The sequence below is a fragment of the Lepidochelys kempii genome, chromosome 5 (genome assembly GCF_965140265.1).
Source record: "Lepidochelys kempii isolate rLepKem1 chromosome 5, rLepKem1.hap2, whole genome shotgun sequence".
Taxonomy (NCBI): Eukaryota; Metazoa; Chordata; order Testudines; family Cheloniidae; genus Lepidochelys; species Lepidochelys kempii.
The window spans coordinates 46,323,016-46,339,447 of NC_133260.1; the positions used below are offsets into that span (position 1 = coordinate 46,323,016).

Here is a 16,432-nt window from a genome sequence, read left to right on the forward strand (position 1 = left end):
ATGTTTGTATTGATCAAGTAAAAGTTGCCTCAGTTATCCACAGCTGTTGGTGAGCGAGATAAGCCTTTAAGCTTACACAGAATTTGTCTTCTGGGAAAAGTACTCAGAGTGTCACAGCTAAAGACAAGGTGGAACAGATTGTTTAGCATAAGAAGTTAACACATATTTAATGGGTATATTCAGGGTGAAGTGGCCCACTAACACTCCTCCAGTCTTAATGGGGAAAGGAAGCTGGGGCAAGGGGAATTGTTAGTGGGTTATAGATTGTTGTAATAAGCCATAAATCAAGTGTCTCTCTTCAGTCCATGATTTTTAGTGTCTAGCAAAGTTAAGAATTTAAGCAACTAGGCTCATCTTTTGAAAATGTTGTGAGGACTGATAAGTCAGATATAGAGTGATCGCTTTGTGAAAAGTGTTCACCCGCAGGTGACAGGGTGTTTTTGTCTTTTATCATTTTCTTGTGTGAGTTCATTTCAAAGAGTAGTAATTGTCTGGTTTTGCCCACGTAGTTGTTGTTGAGGCATTTAGTGTAGGACCCATGGATCTTGCAAAGTATGTTATGGGGAAATGTTGATCATTTTTAGTCTGCAGAAGAGAAGAATGAGGGAGGTTTGATAGCTGCTTTCAACTACCTGAAAGGGGGTTCCAAAGAGGATGGATCTAGACTGTTCTCAATGGTAGCTGATGTCAAAACAAGGAGTAATGGTCTCAAGTTGCAGTGGGGGAGGTTTAGGTTGGATATTAGGAAAAACTTTTTCACTAGGAGGGTGGTGAAACACTGGAATGCGTTACCTAGGGAGGTGGTGGAATTTCCTTAGATATTTTTAAGGTCAGGCTTGACCAAGCCCTGGCTGGGATGATTTAGTTGGGGATTGGTCCTGCTTTGAGCAGGGGGTTGGACTAGATGACCTCCTGAGGTCCCTTCCAACCCTGATATTCTATGATTCTATTGTAGCAAAGGAGGTATATCAGCAGGTTTTGCATCCGTTCTGGCAAGGTCTGATAGACGAATGCAAACTGATAGCCAGGACCCTCCACTCTGTAGTTGATGCCACTGATACCTTCTCTAGTGCCATGGCTACTATCATTGTCATGCACAGGGAGTCATGGCTCCTTGCCTCAGAGTTCACTAGGGAGGTCCAGAATACCATCAAGGATGTCCCCTTTGATGAATTGCACCTCTTCAGTCAGAAGACGGATTAGTCCCTCCACACTCTGAAAGATTTCAGTACTACCCTCTGATCATGGGGGATTTGCGCCCCTATCAGGAAGTTTCATTAACCACGTTGAGGTATACGTTTCAACAGTGACCCTCTGAACCACCAGTGACCATCAGTGACCCTATGAACCACCATCTAAGAGGCCGAGAGTTCAGAAGTCCTGCTTCCCTACACTCTCTACAACAGGCTCAGCATCTCAATCTCAGCCTCCAGCTCAACATTATTTTTGATGGGAGCTCGAGAGCCACGAATCACTAAACCCAACACTTCCTAACCCACGCACCATTCAGTGGTGTTTGGAGACCAGTCCTCAAGCTCTTCCATCTCAACTGCTTCATTTGCAAACTCAGATTTCGCATGGTCAAGTTGACAGCAATAATTCCATCTTTAGAAAAGGGCATGTGGTTCAGAGCTCTATATGAAGGACTCCTACTTTCTTGTAGACATTCACCCTACCCACAGATGCTTTGTCAGATTTATGGTGGGCTCTGACCATTTTCAGTACAGAGTACTCCTCTTCAGAATAGCCATCATCCAGAGTATTTACCAAGATATTCTCAGTTGTGACAGCTCACATCAGACATCCTGGCCTCATTGTCTTCCCATACCTCAATGACTGGCTCCTTGCTGCCAAATCCTGCCATGAGGCCAATGGGTCAACTTCCATGACACTATGCCTCTTCTCTTCCCTGGGATTCAGCGTAAATATAGAAAAATCTGTTCTCACCCTTATACAAATCTTTAGACTTCATTGGGACAACCTTAAATTCTATCACTGCAAAGTCATATATGCGCAAGATCAGGTTTCAGACAGTGAACGGTATCATAGCTTACATCATAAGCAACCCTCAGGAACCATCAAAACATGTCTGTCCTTACTCATTCACACAGTCACGTGTCCTCATGCACTTACCTCACCTTGTTCGCAAGGCACCACCTTTGTTGCCTTCAAGCTTGGATATAGTCAGTATACTCCTCAAGCTGTTATTCCATGGACTTCATGGTGACAATTCTGGCCGAGGTACTGTCCTCCCCCCTATGGTGGACATATCCTCATTGTGTATGCATGGGGGGTCCCCTTTCTCTCCAGACATCATTACGGACACATCCCTACTAGGTTGCGGAGCCCACATAAACAATCACACAGCATATGGAGCTTGGACATCTCAAGAGACCAGGACGCACATTAGTATCCTGGAACTATTAGCAATACGGGAGGCATGCAAGTTCTTTCTCCCATTCATCTGCACTCATCATGTTCTTATAATGTCAGACAACACTACAACTGTTTTCTACATCAACAAGCAAGGGAGAATGAGGTCCTCCTCCTTGTGTTCAGAAGGAGTCTGTTTCTGGAACTGGTGTGTCAGCAATTAAATCACCGTATCAACAGCCTGTCTTCCAGGGAAGCAGAATGTACTCACAGATACTCTCAGCAGATGCTTCAAAATTGACCATGAGTGGGAGCTTCACAACCTGGTATTGAATAACATTTTCATGCCATGGGGAACCCCAACCAAGGATCTAGTCGCTTCTCAAGCAAACAGCAAATGTACCACATTGCTCCAGAGAAGCCCTAAGTCACCGCTCACAGGGTGATGCTCTGCTTCTTATTTGGTCAGACCAGTTCAACTATACCTTCCCTCAGGTGCTCTTCCTGCCATGAGTTCTACCGAAGATCCAACACAACAGAGTGAGGGTCAGCCTGATCACCCCCTTCTGGCCCAGACAGTTCAGATTTCCAAACCTCCTACCCATGTCATCTTAACCACAATCATTCTCCCAGTGTTCTCTGAGCTCCTAACCTAGTGCAGCAGCAATATCAAACACCCAATCCACGACCTCTCCACCTCAGGGCTTAGTATTTGGATGTGCATCATCCCTAGAACGTTCTTGCTCCTCAGCTGTATAAGACATCTTCTCTAATAGTAGAAAGGACTCTACTAGAAAATGTTACCTAGATAAATGGAAATGCTTCTCGTCTTGTACACAAAAAAGAGGCATTCTGACAGAAACTACAGATAGTCCTCTCATTTTAGACTATATTCTATCTTTGAAGACATCGGGTTTATCCATCCATTGTCCACTTAGTGGCAATCAGTGCATACCATCCACTTTCTCAGGACTACTCAATTTTCACACACCCACCGACCAATAAATTCTGGAAAGGCTTAGTGAGACCCTTCCCGCCTATTCAGCAGATTGCACCCCAGTGTGACCTAAATCTTGTTCTCTCTCTGCTAACAAGCCCCTTCCCCCCTTTGAGCCATTAGCTACTTGTTCCATGTGCTTCCTTTCCATGAAAGTCATCTCTCTTGTAGCTATCACATCAGCGAGAAGGGCTGGTGAACTTGGAGCAATGATTGCAGACCCTCCATACACTGTATTCCATGAGGGTAAGTTTTCTTTACATCTACAGCCCAACTTCATCCCTAAAGTAGTTTTGGAATTTCACATTAACCAATCCATTCACTTACCTGTGTTCTTCCTGAAACCACACAATTCCACAGAAGAATGAAGATTTCACTCCCTTGATATTCAACGAGCCTTGGTCTTTTACCTGCAGAGAACAAAACCAACCAGGAAATTTCTGAGACTGTTTGTCACTATAGCAGAGAGAGTCAGAGGGCGCATCATCTCCGCCCAGAGACTCTCTAAATGGATCTCTGGCTGCATTCTACTCTGCTGTCAGTTCTCGTGTGCTTAAAGATCATTGTATGATCAGGCCCTTTATGCCTAAATCAAGGAAAAGGTTAAACATACCAAATGCAAAATAATACCATTTATTTTGTTATTGTGAGTTATGTTTTGCATGAAAAATGCATTCTATCACACTGGTTTTGCTTTGAAAAATCAGTATCAATAGTTGACTCTTATTGTTTAAGAGAACGAATGATTCATGGTTCACATTTATACTGAAAACACAGTATTATGCCAAGAAGCACACTTTCCATCTTAAAAATGGATTTGAGTGCTGAAGCTTGGGATAAATTATGGGATTTTTTTCCCGGTGTTTGGAGTAACCCCAATTTAGGACCAGATTCTGATCCCTCATACTCCAGAAACTCCACTGTCTTCAGAGTAGTTATTTTGTATTTACTCAGGCATATTTGAGATCTGAATCTGCTGAATCTGACTCATAATTGTTTAAGGGAAACTCTTGAAAAACCTTGAATGGTACCTAATGTTAGAAAAATGAAGGAGCTATATAGGAATGTGTCATTTGACATAAATTAAGTAACATTTTTGTCTGGAAAAGAGAAATTCTAAATTCTACAGATACTAAATTTTTTTATTATAAAGGTTGAGAAGTCCTATTTTCATTTCACAGATTACCTTGAAGACATTACTAAAAAAAAAAAAAGGCTAAAAAAAAAAGCTAGTTTTTATGCCTGTTTAAGAGACCACATAAATTTTAAACTCAGTGAAAAAGAGGGCTGAGAAAAGGAATTAATATTGACTGGCCTATGGAAACAGATTAATAGACATGTAATAAAAGCCACCCTGGTGCGAGACTGAAATGTATTCAATTCAGAAATCAACAACAGCAGCCATTTTTCCCCTTTCAAGATGTTTAAGACAAAAATCATTACTGAGACAAATGCTTGACTTGTAGTACCAGTTCTTAGAGATTAATACACTGCCTAGGCATTGGGAGATACTGGCAAAAAAAATGTTTTATATTAATCATATGCTTGCTATCAGACTTAGCCCTAAACAATCTTTAATCATTTTAGGGACACAAAGTCTAGTTATAATACTACCAGTAAGGCTGATGGTGGTAAAAAAAAGAGTATTGCTGTTGAAATGGATGACAGTTTCCTGTAGTAATGGTTTGGAAATATGTTTATTCCATATATTACTGTTGAATGAGCTATTACTGTACAGAAAAGAGCTAAAATATTCTCCAGAATTTGGCATAAAGTTATTGAGAATCATTCTAGATAATGTAACCTAGGTTGAATCCTGTTGATTTACTTTTCCAGGCTGCTTGAAGATGGAGTTTGCTTTTTTTTATACCTTTTGTTTGTTACTGGTATTATCTTTTCTTTATTTCCTTTAGTAATCCTTATGAACATTGATTAGTTATGCTTTTATGTCAGGGTTTATTATGTGATTTTGAGGTGTAGGTATTGGCATAATGTAATAAGTAATCTCATATGTGGCTTGTAAGCTACAGGGCTCAGTATGTTATGTTTGTATTCTTTCTACAATTTTAATGCTTTTTCTTATTATACCTTTCATGAATTACTAATTTATCCTTGGAAAATTAACTTTTAATTTTGTTACTAAAAGTGCCTGAATGAAGAGGACTACCATTGCCTATATATGTGTAATACATAACTGGTAATGGAGGGAAAGGAAATTAATATAAATTGAAAAGAAATTAGTAATCTTTTTCTCACTCACCTTCCACACTACAGTGCAAACCTATGGTGAACTTCCCCTTATAGTTTTAAATTGAAAGCTCTTGTAAGTGTGGCTGGGTTATATGCTAGCATTCCACCTCATCCTCTTCTCTTCTTAAATATTCAGGAGTTATTGGAGCATAGACTTGCAGTGTGTATAAGAAAATATAGCTCACAGCTCAATAGGTCATTCTTGGATTATGTCATGGATACTGCCAATAGGAGGGCAGTGGAAAAGCTGCTTAGAAACAGAGATTAAATTATTCAGTTCATTGCTTTTACAGAAAGAAAAAGAGTACTTGTGGCACTTTAGAGACTAATTTATTTGAGCATAAGCTTTTGTGAGCTACAGCTCACTTCATCTGATGAAGTGAGCTATAGCTCACGAAAGCTTATGCTCAAATAAATTGGTTAGTCTCTAAGGTGCCACAAGTACTCCTTTTCTTTTTGTGAATACAGACTAACACGGCTGTTACTCTGAAACCTGCTTTTATAGAATGTAATTTAAAGGAATAGAATCATAATTTTTGTGGTTGTTGGGTTTTTGTCTTCAATAATATATACATTTATACGGTCACATATCCTTTTTTGGTAGGTAGTGCCAACATCTAATCCAAATTTGTCACTGTATCATTATTGAATAAATATTGTAAAATAAAGCAAGGCAGAAATGGTTAAGGCTCCCTTTTAAAAATATGCTTCACATATACAAGAAAGGTTATCCTGCTCTGATGTCTGTACTAGATACAAATGAGCCTAGGTAGTTCCCTTTATTTAAACAGGCAGGGGATACACATTTAAAAAATATATTAACATGAATGTAATAATCTTTGAACCATGTTTTTTTAAAAGAATATTTTTGTAAAAGAAAAAGAGCATTTGAACTCTCAAGGGCAAGCAAACTCTGCATTACAACCCACTGCATCCTCAACCATCTCTGTTGTGACTAGTATAGCAACAAATATTGTCAATGATATTAGAGCCCTTTCAGCGCAGTGAACTGGATCAATGAAGGAACAGAGCTTTTAAGACAGACTCCTAATAATGTTGTAATTTTTGGTATAGTTTTTATAAATAGAAGTACAACAATATAGCTGCAACTTCTGTGGGGATTTGGATCCTCTACTGAGATTTTCTCCAGGGTGCAGGAGATATGGAGGCCCCCCTGCAGAACCACTTTGCTGGCTCCTGTCAGGGTAATTACACCATGGGGCTCCAGTAGCATGGATGGGCTTGTGCACATCCATGCTTCTTGGTGAATATCACTGTAAATGTGAACATTTGGATTGCTAAAATGTAGAGATTCAAAAAGATTGGTTCATAGAACAGCTACTTCAAAATAGCATGTCTTATTTTTTCTAATTCTCATTTTAAATTCTATATTTCAATCACTTTTAAATAGCTACATTAAAAAAGTTTTACAAGTTTAATCTTAATAATTTCCACCAAAACAGACATGCTATGTCATAAAATAACTATTAGTGACTAGTTTGTATCCTATAAATCTAACTTGAGTTGATAATATGGTCCATTACCAGCTAACTGCACAGAGTATTTTTCATTTTACACTCTTCAGTTACTTTTTAGTGAAGTGTTAAAAAATATGAAGCTTTTCTCCTCTCTAAAATTGCACGCTGTCTGTCTGTTATTAGGGAGATAACAGCTCTTATAAATGTTTCAGTAAGCGCTAAGTAGACAGTTATGTGCACTCTCATTCCACGCTTATTTGCTTACTGTAATAAACTGATAAAATATGTGTGGTTTGTCTCTGTGTATCTACAGGCATCATGAGTCACATAGATTTCCTTTAGAAATAATGTTGTGTCTGTAGAATTGATTGGTTATTTTCATAAACCATCCAAAGGTACACAGATGACTTTTATTATTTAAACATATGCTGTGTAAGATTTGTAGTGGGTTATCTCACAGTTGCTAGATGCTTCTTGTTCTATTAACTCTTTGGGGAAGTTTTTTATTTCATAGTGATTACAGTTTCTGACCCATAGGCTGCTTCAGTATTGCAGCTATATGCACTGAAGATTTTAAATTTGAAACAAGACGACTGTTTTTACCGGATTGAACTTGTTTGTTGCATAGACAACATCTGAATCGCATTTGCCTTTGTCATCTTACATGAAACCCTTACCTCTATTGTCAGCTAGATGGTTTGAGAATTCTAGCTATCATATTTTATATATTACATATCTTGGTTCAGATTTTTGGGTACTAGCCTGTCAAATATAGCTGAATAGGATGTTTTATATAAATACTAATATTCCTTTGGCTACACTGTAAAATGCCATGTATTTTTAGTTACTGGTCTGTGGTTTGATTTTTTAAAAATAAAAATGGAATTGCCTGGGTATAGATAAGTGCGTAAATTAGACTGCAGATGTTAAAAGTAACGCTAATTATATGGGGATATGCAGAAAATCTGGTCTGCAATAAGTCAAGTCTTTTGATAAAATCTGTTGAATCAATGCTAAAATTTGTTCAACGTATATTGGGACAGAAAGTATGCATACTGATTATATAGATAACTTTAGATGTCTGACTTTTCATTATTTCTGTTCTGTTAATTAATAAAATATTAGCTATAGCTATATGTGTTACATTACAGAAAAATTGATATGACCGTTCATTGCCACAAGGAGCTTCCAATGAACACTGTGTTCTTGCTTCAAGAATACATTGGGATTATATGTGAATTTTTAAAAAAATCTGCTTGTTCCAAACATTTGGACTATAGTGTGTGACAGTTTTATTTAGGAGCATAAAAGCAAACTTTAAAGTTTAGAAAGAGCATTTCCCTGAGTGTATATGTTTGACAACACTTTGCACTTACTTTAAGCACATCAGAGTATTTCAAACATTTTAGCCTCATAACACCAAGTCAGGTTCCATTATCCCCATTTTACAGATTGGTAAACTGAGGCTCAGGTAAATTTTCTTATTCAAAATGAGGCAGTGGCAGAACTGAAATTGGAGTCACAGAATCATAGGATTAGAAGGGACCGCAAAGGTAATCTAGTCTAACCCTCTGCCAGGATGCAGGAGTCCAGAAGTTCTTCTTTAAGTCATTGTACAAATGTATTCCACTTCAGATGTGTGTGCAACCAGTGCATAAGACTTGGAAATTTTTCTCTTAGCACTACCCACTGGGGTAGCGCATGCACCCTCTGCGGCTGTGAGATGGTATAAAGGGTGGAGCTGCTTCAACCCTGTCCCCTCTTACTTCTTACTGTCTATGATCATTAGTCAGAGCACGTTGGCTTGTTTGCAAGTGTTCTCCTTTTCAGGGAATTTGTTTTCTCTTGTATATAGTTAGAACTTTGGAATAATTGTTGTTTGTTGTTTTACTTAATTTATTTAGAGTGTCCGTTCCTGCGTGTTTTGGGTACCAACTCCCAAGTACCAGGGCATGCTTTAATCTGGTTGCAAGAAGACTCTGCTAGTGAGTGACCCACATTCCAGGTGTCTCAAGTGCCTCAGAGAAGGTCATGTCAGGGATCATCATCAAATCTGCAGGGACTTCAAGCCCCGGAACAGAAAGGTTAGGGAGGTGAGTGCATCACCTTCTCATGCAGGCTGCCTTGCATCCACCATCTGAACTTTCCCTCTTGGGATGGACATCAACCATTTCTATCTCTGTCAGAGATGCCACTCCAGACACAGCAGAGTCTTGGTGCCACTCACCTTCCCTGATACTTGAGAAGAAGCATAAACACCATGCCTTGAAGGAGCCCAGCTACTCCACAAGATTGAGGTCCCTAGTACCATTTGCGAGCAAGCAAGCTGGACAGCAGGGTAGAATATCCCCCGAGAGGAAATGGTCCCCAACTTCATCTTGCCCAGGGTCAGTGACTCCAGCACCCATTCTTGTGCTGTTGAGGCCGTCCTCCACAATGCAACAGCAGCAGCTTTGGGACTGTTTGGAAACCGGTGACGCTGGAGGCATATGCTACAGGACAAGATTTTCTATTCCTCCCAGGATCGAATTCTCCAGTAGCATGAGACAAGTCGTCCAGTACCAATTGACCTTCAGACTTTCAGTCTTACCTGCCTGTAAGGTTGAATCTTTGGTTCCAAAATGACAGTCCAATGCTGCCTTACCTGGTGCCATCCAGAGGCAAACCAAGTATGCTGTCCCCGCTAACAGTGTCTCCAGAGGTTTGCCATTGGTCCCTGGTACTGCACTGGTCAAGCGACTTGGGTTCTTTTTTGGAATCTGATGTAGACTTCCGTGCTCTTCACTTCTGGGATAGCAGGTGTCATGCACCTTCATCAAAAGGATTCCAATCCTGGCAGCGGCCCCATGATGGTCCACAGGCGTGGATCTGTGGGCTTGTAGAGGTTGAGCTCCTATACCTTACCAGTGGCTGTATTTGAAACCATGGGGTTTTCCCCACCACCACTAGATCCTCCCCCGTTTATCCACCTGCCAGATCCCTGAGCAGATGACAGGATAGTTCACGTGTGGAATCCCAGGAAGTTACCCCGGTACCAACACTGGTACCAAGCAGAAATAACCTTGCATACCACAATCTCCATGTGGGCAGGTACGGGAGGCTACAATTCAACCTCTTTTGCTGTCCTCCCCAGAAGAGCTGGTGGTGTTGTGGTGTCCTCACCTCTTTAGGATGACTAGAGGGCCTACCAAGAACTCCTAACGAGGGTTGCTTCTTCTCTGGACATCCAGGTCAACGTACTGCAAGAGAATTCCTATAGATTGGTGGACATACAGTGGTCAGCAAGGTTTTCCTCTGTAGCCCTACCTACAAGATTATTGTGACAAACACCATCATCTGTGCTACTAACAGCCAAGAGAATTGAACGCAAGCACCATGGCCCTTCTCAGAACTATGAACATTTCTGCACCCATCCATCACCAGATGCTTCAGTTGTCTTGGCAGTAAACAAAAGAGCATATCAGGGATTGCCATCATCTACCTCAAAGGATAAAGAAGCAAAAAGACTTGACCTTTTCAATAGAAAGGTTTATTCCACTGTCAGCCTGCATTGTATCCTTGCTGGATGGATAAGATTTCTCCCTCTGGAAGAGTGTTCTGAAGTTCATGGACAGAATACCAGAGGATGCCAGGCAAGAATTCCAGGCCATCTTGGAAGAGAGCAAACTCGTGGCTAGGACTTCTTTCCAAGCTGCGTTTGATGGGGCAGAATCAGCAGCCAGAGCTATGGCATCTGCAGTAATGATGCACAGAAGTTCATGGCTTCAAGCTTCACAGAAGATCCATCAGATGATACAAGATCTCCCCTTTGAGGGGCTGATCCAATTCTCTCAGCAGATTGATGAGAGGCTTCAGGGGCTAAATTGAAGTAATTGCGCATTTACGCTTCATTCCCTAAAAAGAAACAATTTCACTCTCAGTTGTACCAGCGATACCCACTTTTCACACCCAGACAGCATGACTACTCCAGAAAATGGGAAAAACCAGAGGAGGAGAACTCCACCTCAGTTTTCTTCTTGACAAGTTCGTCTAGACAGCCAAGAAATTCCAAACAGTCTGCTCAACTGCCTTGTCGAGAACTGAATACCAGTGTGTCATGGGCCAATTTCTCTTACCCCTGTTTTTTTCCAATATGTTATGCTGCTTCCTATGTGCTTGGGCCTCTATCACCACAGACCAATGGGTCTATATTGTAAAACTGGGATGCACCCTTCAGTTTATTTCAGCCCTTCCCCCTTCAGGGACCACTCTCGAGGCTGTCTTCCTCCCAGACATCCAATCTCTCCTTCATTTCAGAGCTATAGAGGAGGTTCCTCCTTTCCATACAGGGGGAAAGGATTTTATTCATGTTGGTTTCTGATGCCAAAGGCAAAAGGAGAGCCATTCTAGACGTGCAACAAATATATAAAGAAAATAAGGTTTCCCAGGGTCACCCTAGCCTCTTTTATCCCCGCCCTGTATCCTGGTGACTGGTATGCTCTCTTTGACTTGAAGGATGCATATTTACATCAAACCCACAGACAATTCATAAGATTCCTGGTCAACCACACCCATTAATTGTTTACTGTCTTGCTCGTTGGTCTATCTGCAGTCCTGAGTATTTACAAAATGCATGGTGGTGGTGGCCCCATTCATAAGAAAATCAGGGTACAAGTATTTCCATACCTGTTCCATAGCTTTTCCATGTCTGGTTTGTGGTCGGTCCAAGAACCAAATAGAACTCAGTCTAGCCAAGATCCAGTCCCTCTCCAGTGTTCAGAGTTTGTTGATTAATGAGGACAGGTGAGTCTTCTCCCCAGTTCAGAATAGATAGAGTGTACAAGGATAGTCTTGGATTCTACAGTAACCAAGAGCTTTCCTACTACATGCCAGATTCCAGACAGTGTTAAACATTTCCACAGACCTAAAAGCCCATCCAATCTCAACTATAAGGGACTGCATGAGACTTCTGGGACACACGGCCTCCTGCACCTATGTGGTTCAGCATGCCAGACTTGATTTCAGAAAGTTACAGGGCTGGTTAAAGTTGTGTGCTCCGCAGCTCATCAGCCATTGGACATGCTCATTCAGTGCTTGCAGGAATGTTAACCTCCTTGGAATGGTGGATGGATGCACCCAATGTCTGTATGGGAGTTCCCTTCACACCTCCTCTAGGGTAGGGAAGTCACCTAGACAAACTAGGTCACAGCAAGATTTAGCTCTCACGTGGGAGTTGAGGCTATTCATCTGGCTTGTCAGAGGACAAACTCTGCATGTCCTCATGGACATGCTGTAGTGATGTTGTGTGTGGAAACACAGGGAGGGACCAGGTCAGACAGCCTTTGTCAAGAGCCAGTACTCCTTTGGGAGTTTTGTATCTCCAACATGATTCACCTCAAAGCATCCCACCTTCCTGCAGTTCACAACAGTTTGGCAAATTGCCTGAGCAGATCTTTCAGCAGAAATCACAAGTGGTGTCTCAGAGCAGATATTGTGAGCCTCATTTTTCCAACTTGGGGGGGAGGGTGTCCCTCAGATGGACCTATTTGCTACTCACCACAACAGGAAGTGCCAGCTCTTTTATTCAAGGGCAGCTCATATTCAGGGATGTTTTCCTTGTCTTGCAGAAGCACAAGCTGATGTATGCCTGTCCTCCTATTCCTCTCATTCCAATGGTGTTGACCAAGCTCAAGCAGGATCAGGCCCACATGATCATCCCCATAGCACTGGCTTGGCTTTGCCAACATTGGTTCTCCAGTCTGCTGAACCTCTCCACAGGGGGTTCTTTGACATTACCTCCAGAGTCCAACCTGATTCGCCAGGAACCCAGCCAATTCCTGCATCCCAACTCTTTTGTGGTCTTCATCTTACCACCTGGATGCTTCCTGGTTGATGCCTCAAGAGGTGGTGTGTTTGGGGGAATATACAAATCATCCTCCTGAATAGCAGAAAGCCTTCTACTAGATCCTTACCTATTGAAGTGAGAACCATTTTCCTTCTGGTCACAGCAAAAAGGTATTTCGCCAGTCCAGGCCTCTGTCCAACATATTCTACCTAAACATCCAACATCTATCCACCTGAAACAGAAAGTCATATCCATTAGATCCATCAAGGTTCACCTTGCAGATGTTTCCTCTTTCCACCCTCCAACTGCAAGATGCTCAGTATCTTTTAACCCAGTGTCAATTAGGTTCTTAAAAGGTCTGGACAGGTTATATGCCCACGTTGCAGAACCTATCCCTCCGTGGGACTTTATCTGGTGCTAACAAAGATGATTGTTTGAACTGATGGCTACCTGTTTTTACTCCATCTATCAATGAAAGTAACATGTTTTTGATAGCCATTACCTCTGTGAAAAGAGTGGCAGAATTACAAGCAACTGTTAGCTGACCCTCCCCACACAATCTTTTATAAGGACTCTATATACGTACAGCCACATCCAAATTTTTTTGGACAATAGTATCAGAATTCCACCTCAATCAAGCAATTTACTTAGCAGCCCCAGTTCCTTACATTCCTAAGCCCTGGTCTCATAAGGATTGAGAGAATCTATACCCTGGATGTTAGAAGAGTGTTAGCTTTTTACTTGGACAGGACTAGGTTGTTTAGGTCATCCTCCCAACTGACAGTTGCAGACAGGATGAAAGGCCTTCCAGTGTTTACCTAGAGAATCTTGTCCTGATTTCGTCTTGCATACGTCTGTGCTACGACTTATCTTTTGAAAGTGTTGTGCAGTTTTCCTTTGAGGATGAGCACTGATAGGCCAGATATAGAGTGATGGCTTTGTGAAAAGCGTTCACTCAGAGGTGTTATGCTGTTTTTGTCTTTTATAGTTTTCCTGTGAGTTCATTCCAGAGCATAGTGATTGTCTAGTTTCACCCACATGGTTGTTACTGGGGCATTAACTGCACTAGATCAGGGAAACCACATGTGGTTTTTCCCACCCCCATCCAACTAGCTCACATTCCTCCCCACATTTCCCTCACTGGCTCTGTCTCCTTGCCCAACTAGTCCCACCCTCCCCCAGCTCCCAGTTAGTTAAGTAGAGACAGAGACAACAACTTCAGTCACGTTTGTTGGAAAAGTGAGAAGGTGTGCAGTGAGTGAGACAGGTAACTGTAGTAAAGGACAGGACAGTCTCAAAGGGCAAACTCACAGCACCTCTAACTGGTGGCTACTCCTCACTCTCCTGCTGCCTGGGAAAGAGCAGTCAGTTAGAAGCTGGTTATCTCCAGTGCGTTTGTGGTTTTCCCATGTCAGAAGATGCAATACACTTAGCAGGTTTAGAAGTGTGCTGAAGTGGTTATAGACCCTTCTGCCTCTGTCCTGAGCATGTCCCTGTCCGTCCTTGCTCCTCAGCTCTCTGCATTCAAATCACGCTGGTTCCTTTTCCTCCTTCGTGCTGCCTGGGCACTAGTGAAGAAGGTAGAAGGCACCGAAAGTACAGGAGAGAGTCTCCCTACTCTGTTCTTGAGCCTGGCACCACAGTGTTTCCTGGCAGACAGGAGGAGTAATTACTACAAGGTCATGCTCAGCCTGGCAGCCTCAGCTTGGAGCATGCTCACTAAGATTTGTGGGGATGGTGCATACTCAGTGTGGCTGGCATAGAGCTCTGTAGAGGTGCAGCACACTCAATGCAGACAGTGCAAAAATTTGGTCTAGATTAATTTACTATAAAAGGTGTATATTTGGTTGAAAAAATGTACTTACTGTAGCTATCAATGGTTTTCTTTCAAACCAGGAGGACAAATCTAGTGGAGTCCCCCAGGAGTGTGTCTTTCGTCTAGAATTAATCAATATTTTAATTAATGGCTTGAATATTGGAGTTAAGAATATGCTTATAAAATTTGCGGATGACACTATTCTGCCAGAGTCAGGGTGGGTGAATCTCTAGGCGTTTTGGAGGACAGGATTAGAATTCAAAATGACCTTGTGAAATTAGAGAATTGGTCTAAATTCAACAAAAATGAAATTCATTGCAGATAAGTGCAGAGTACTACACTTCGGAAGAAAAAAATCAAATGCACAACTATAAAATGGTGAACAACTGGCTAGGTGGTAGTACAGCAGAAAAGAATCTGGGGGTTATAGTGGATCATAATTGAACATGCACCAGCAATGGGGTGCAGTGGCAAAAAAAATGCTAATATTCTAGGGTGTATTACCAGCAGTGTCATATGTAACATGGGAATAATTATTCTGTTCTCCTCAGCCTTGGTGATCGTCAGCTGGAGTATTGTGTCCAGTTTTGGGCACCACACCTTGAAAGATATAGACAAATTGGAAAAAGTCTAGAAGGCGATAAAAAAATAATAAAAGGTTTAGAAAACCTAACCTATGAGGAAAGGTTAAAAAACCTGGCTATGTTTAGCCTTGAGAAAAGAAGACTGAAGGGGAACTTATTGAGGTCTGTTAGAAAGAAGTTGCAAATTAATTGTTCTCCATATCCACTGAAGATAGGACAAGAAGTAGTCAGCTTAATTTGTAGCAAGGAAGATTTAGGTCTGATATTAGGAAAAATGTTCTAACTATAAGGACAGTTAAGCACTGGACTAAGCTTTCAAGTGCGGTTGTGGAATCCCCCTCCTTGGAGGTTTTTCAGAACAGGTTGGACAAACACCCACCAGTGGTGGTCTAGGAATACTTCGTTCTGCCTCAGTATATGACCTTTCAAGGTCCCTTCCAGCCCTACATTTCTGTGATTATGTTATCTTCAGAGAATTTTGCTTTAACAAATCTCTCTTGAGCATTTGCAAATGATGATTTTTCAGAGACTTATAACGTGCCAAATTTGGGCAACTTTTCACAAGAACAACAAAAGATGTATATTCATGACCCCTAAGCAATACCCCTACCTGCTCCAAAACATGTAGTTACTACACCTTCTCAATGAAACAGCTGTGTGCATTTTAACACTTGCAAAACAACTTTTTTTCCCTTAATCTTATTCTTTAAGCAGGGGTTCTCGCAACAACTTTTTGGTGGCCTCAGAGTGCAGCCACCGACTCTGCTCTGACAATTTTTCTTAAGAAACTTAATTAACTTTAGGAAAAACAAATAAATATGCACACATACATGTCCAAATCATAGACATTTATTTATGTAGAGTTTTCTTTTTTAGACATAATAATAATTAATAATAATGTGCAGTTGTGTCTATTCTTTACTGGATCTAAACAGAATAGAAATGCAAATAAAGTGCTTTGCATGTTCTTGTCTTTTTATTGTTTTCTTTTGCTTTTTTGGTTGCAGGCTTTTTTGGACTTGCTAGCTAGTATGTATGTTTGTTAATATAACTTTTCACAGCAGCAGACTTGTTAGCTAGCTGGGAGGGGATGGGGGGTAAGCCCAAAGC

The 16,432-nt window shown here is 41.3% G+C and overlaps 1 protein-coding gene across 7 annotated transcripts in view; it reads left to right on the top strand.

The window, feature by feature from the left end:
* AP3B1 (adaptor related protein complex 3 subunit beta 1) overlaps nucleotides 1-16,432 on the top strand; it is a 346,462-nt gene that overhangs the window by 291,884 nt on the left and 38,146 nt on the right. The gene's annotated exons all lie outside the window — the stretch shown is intronic.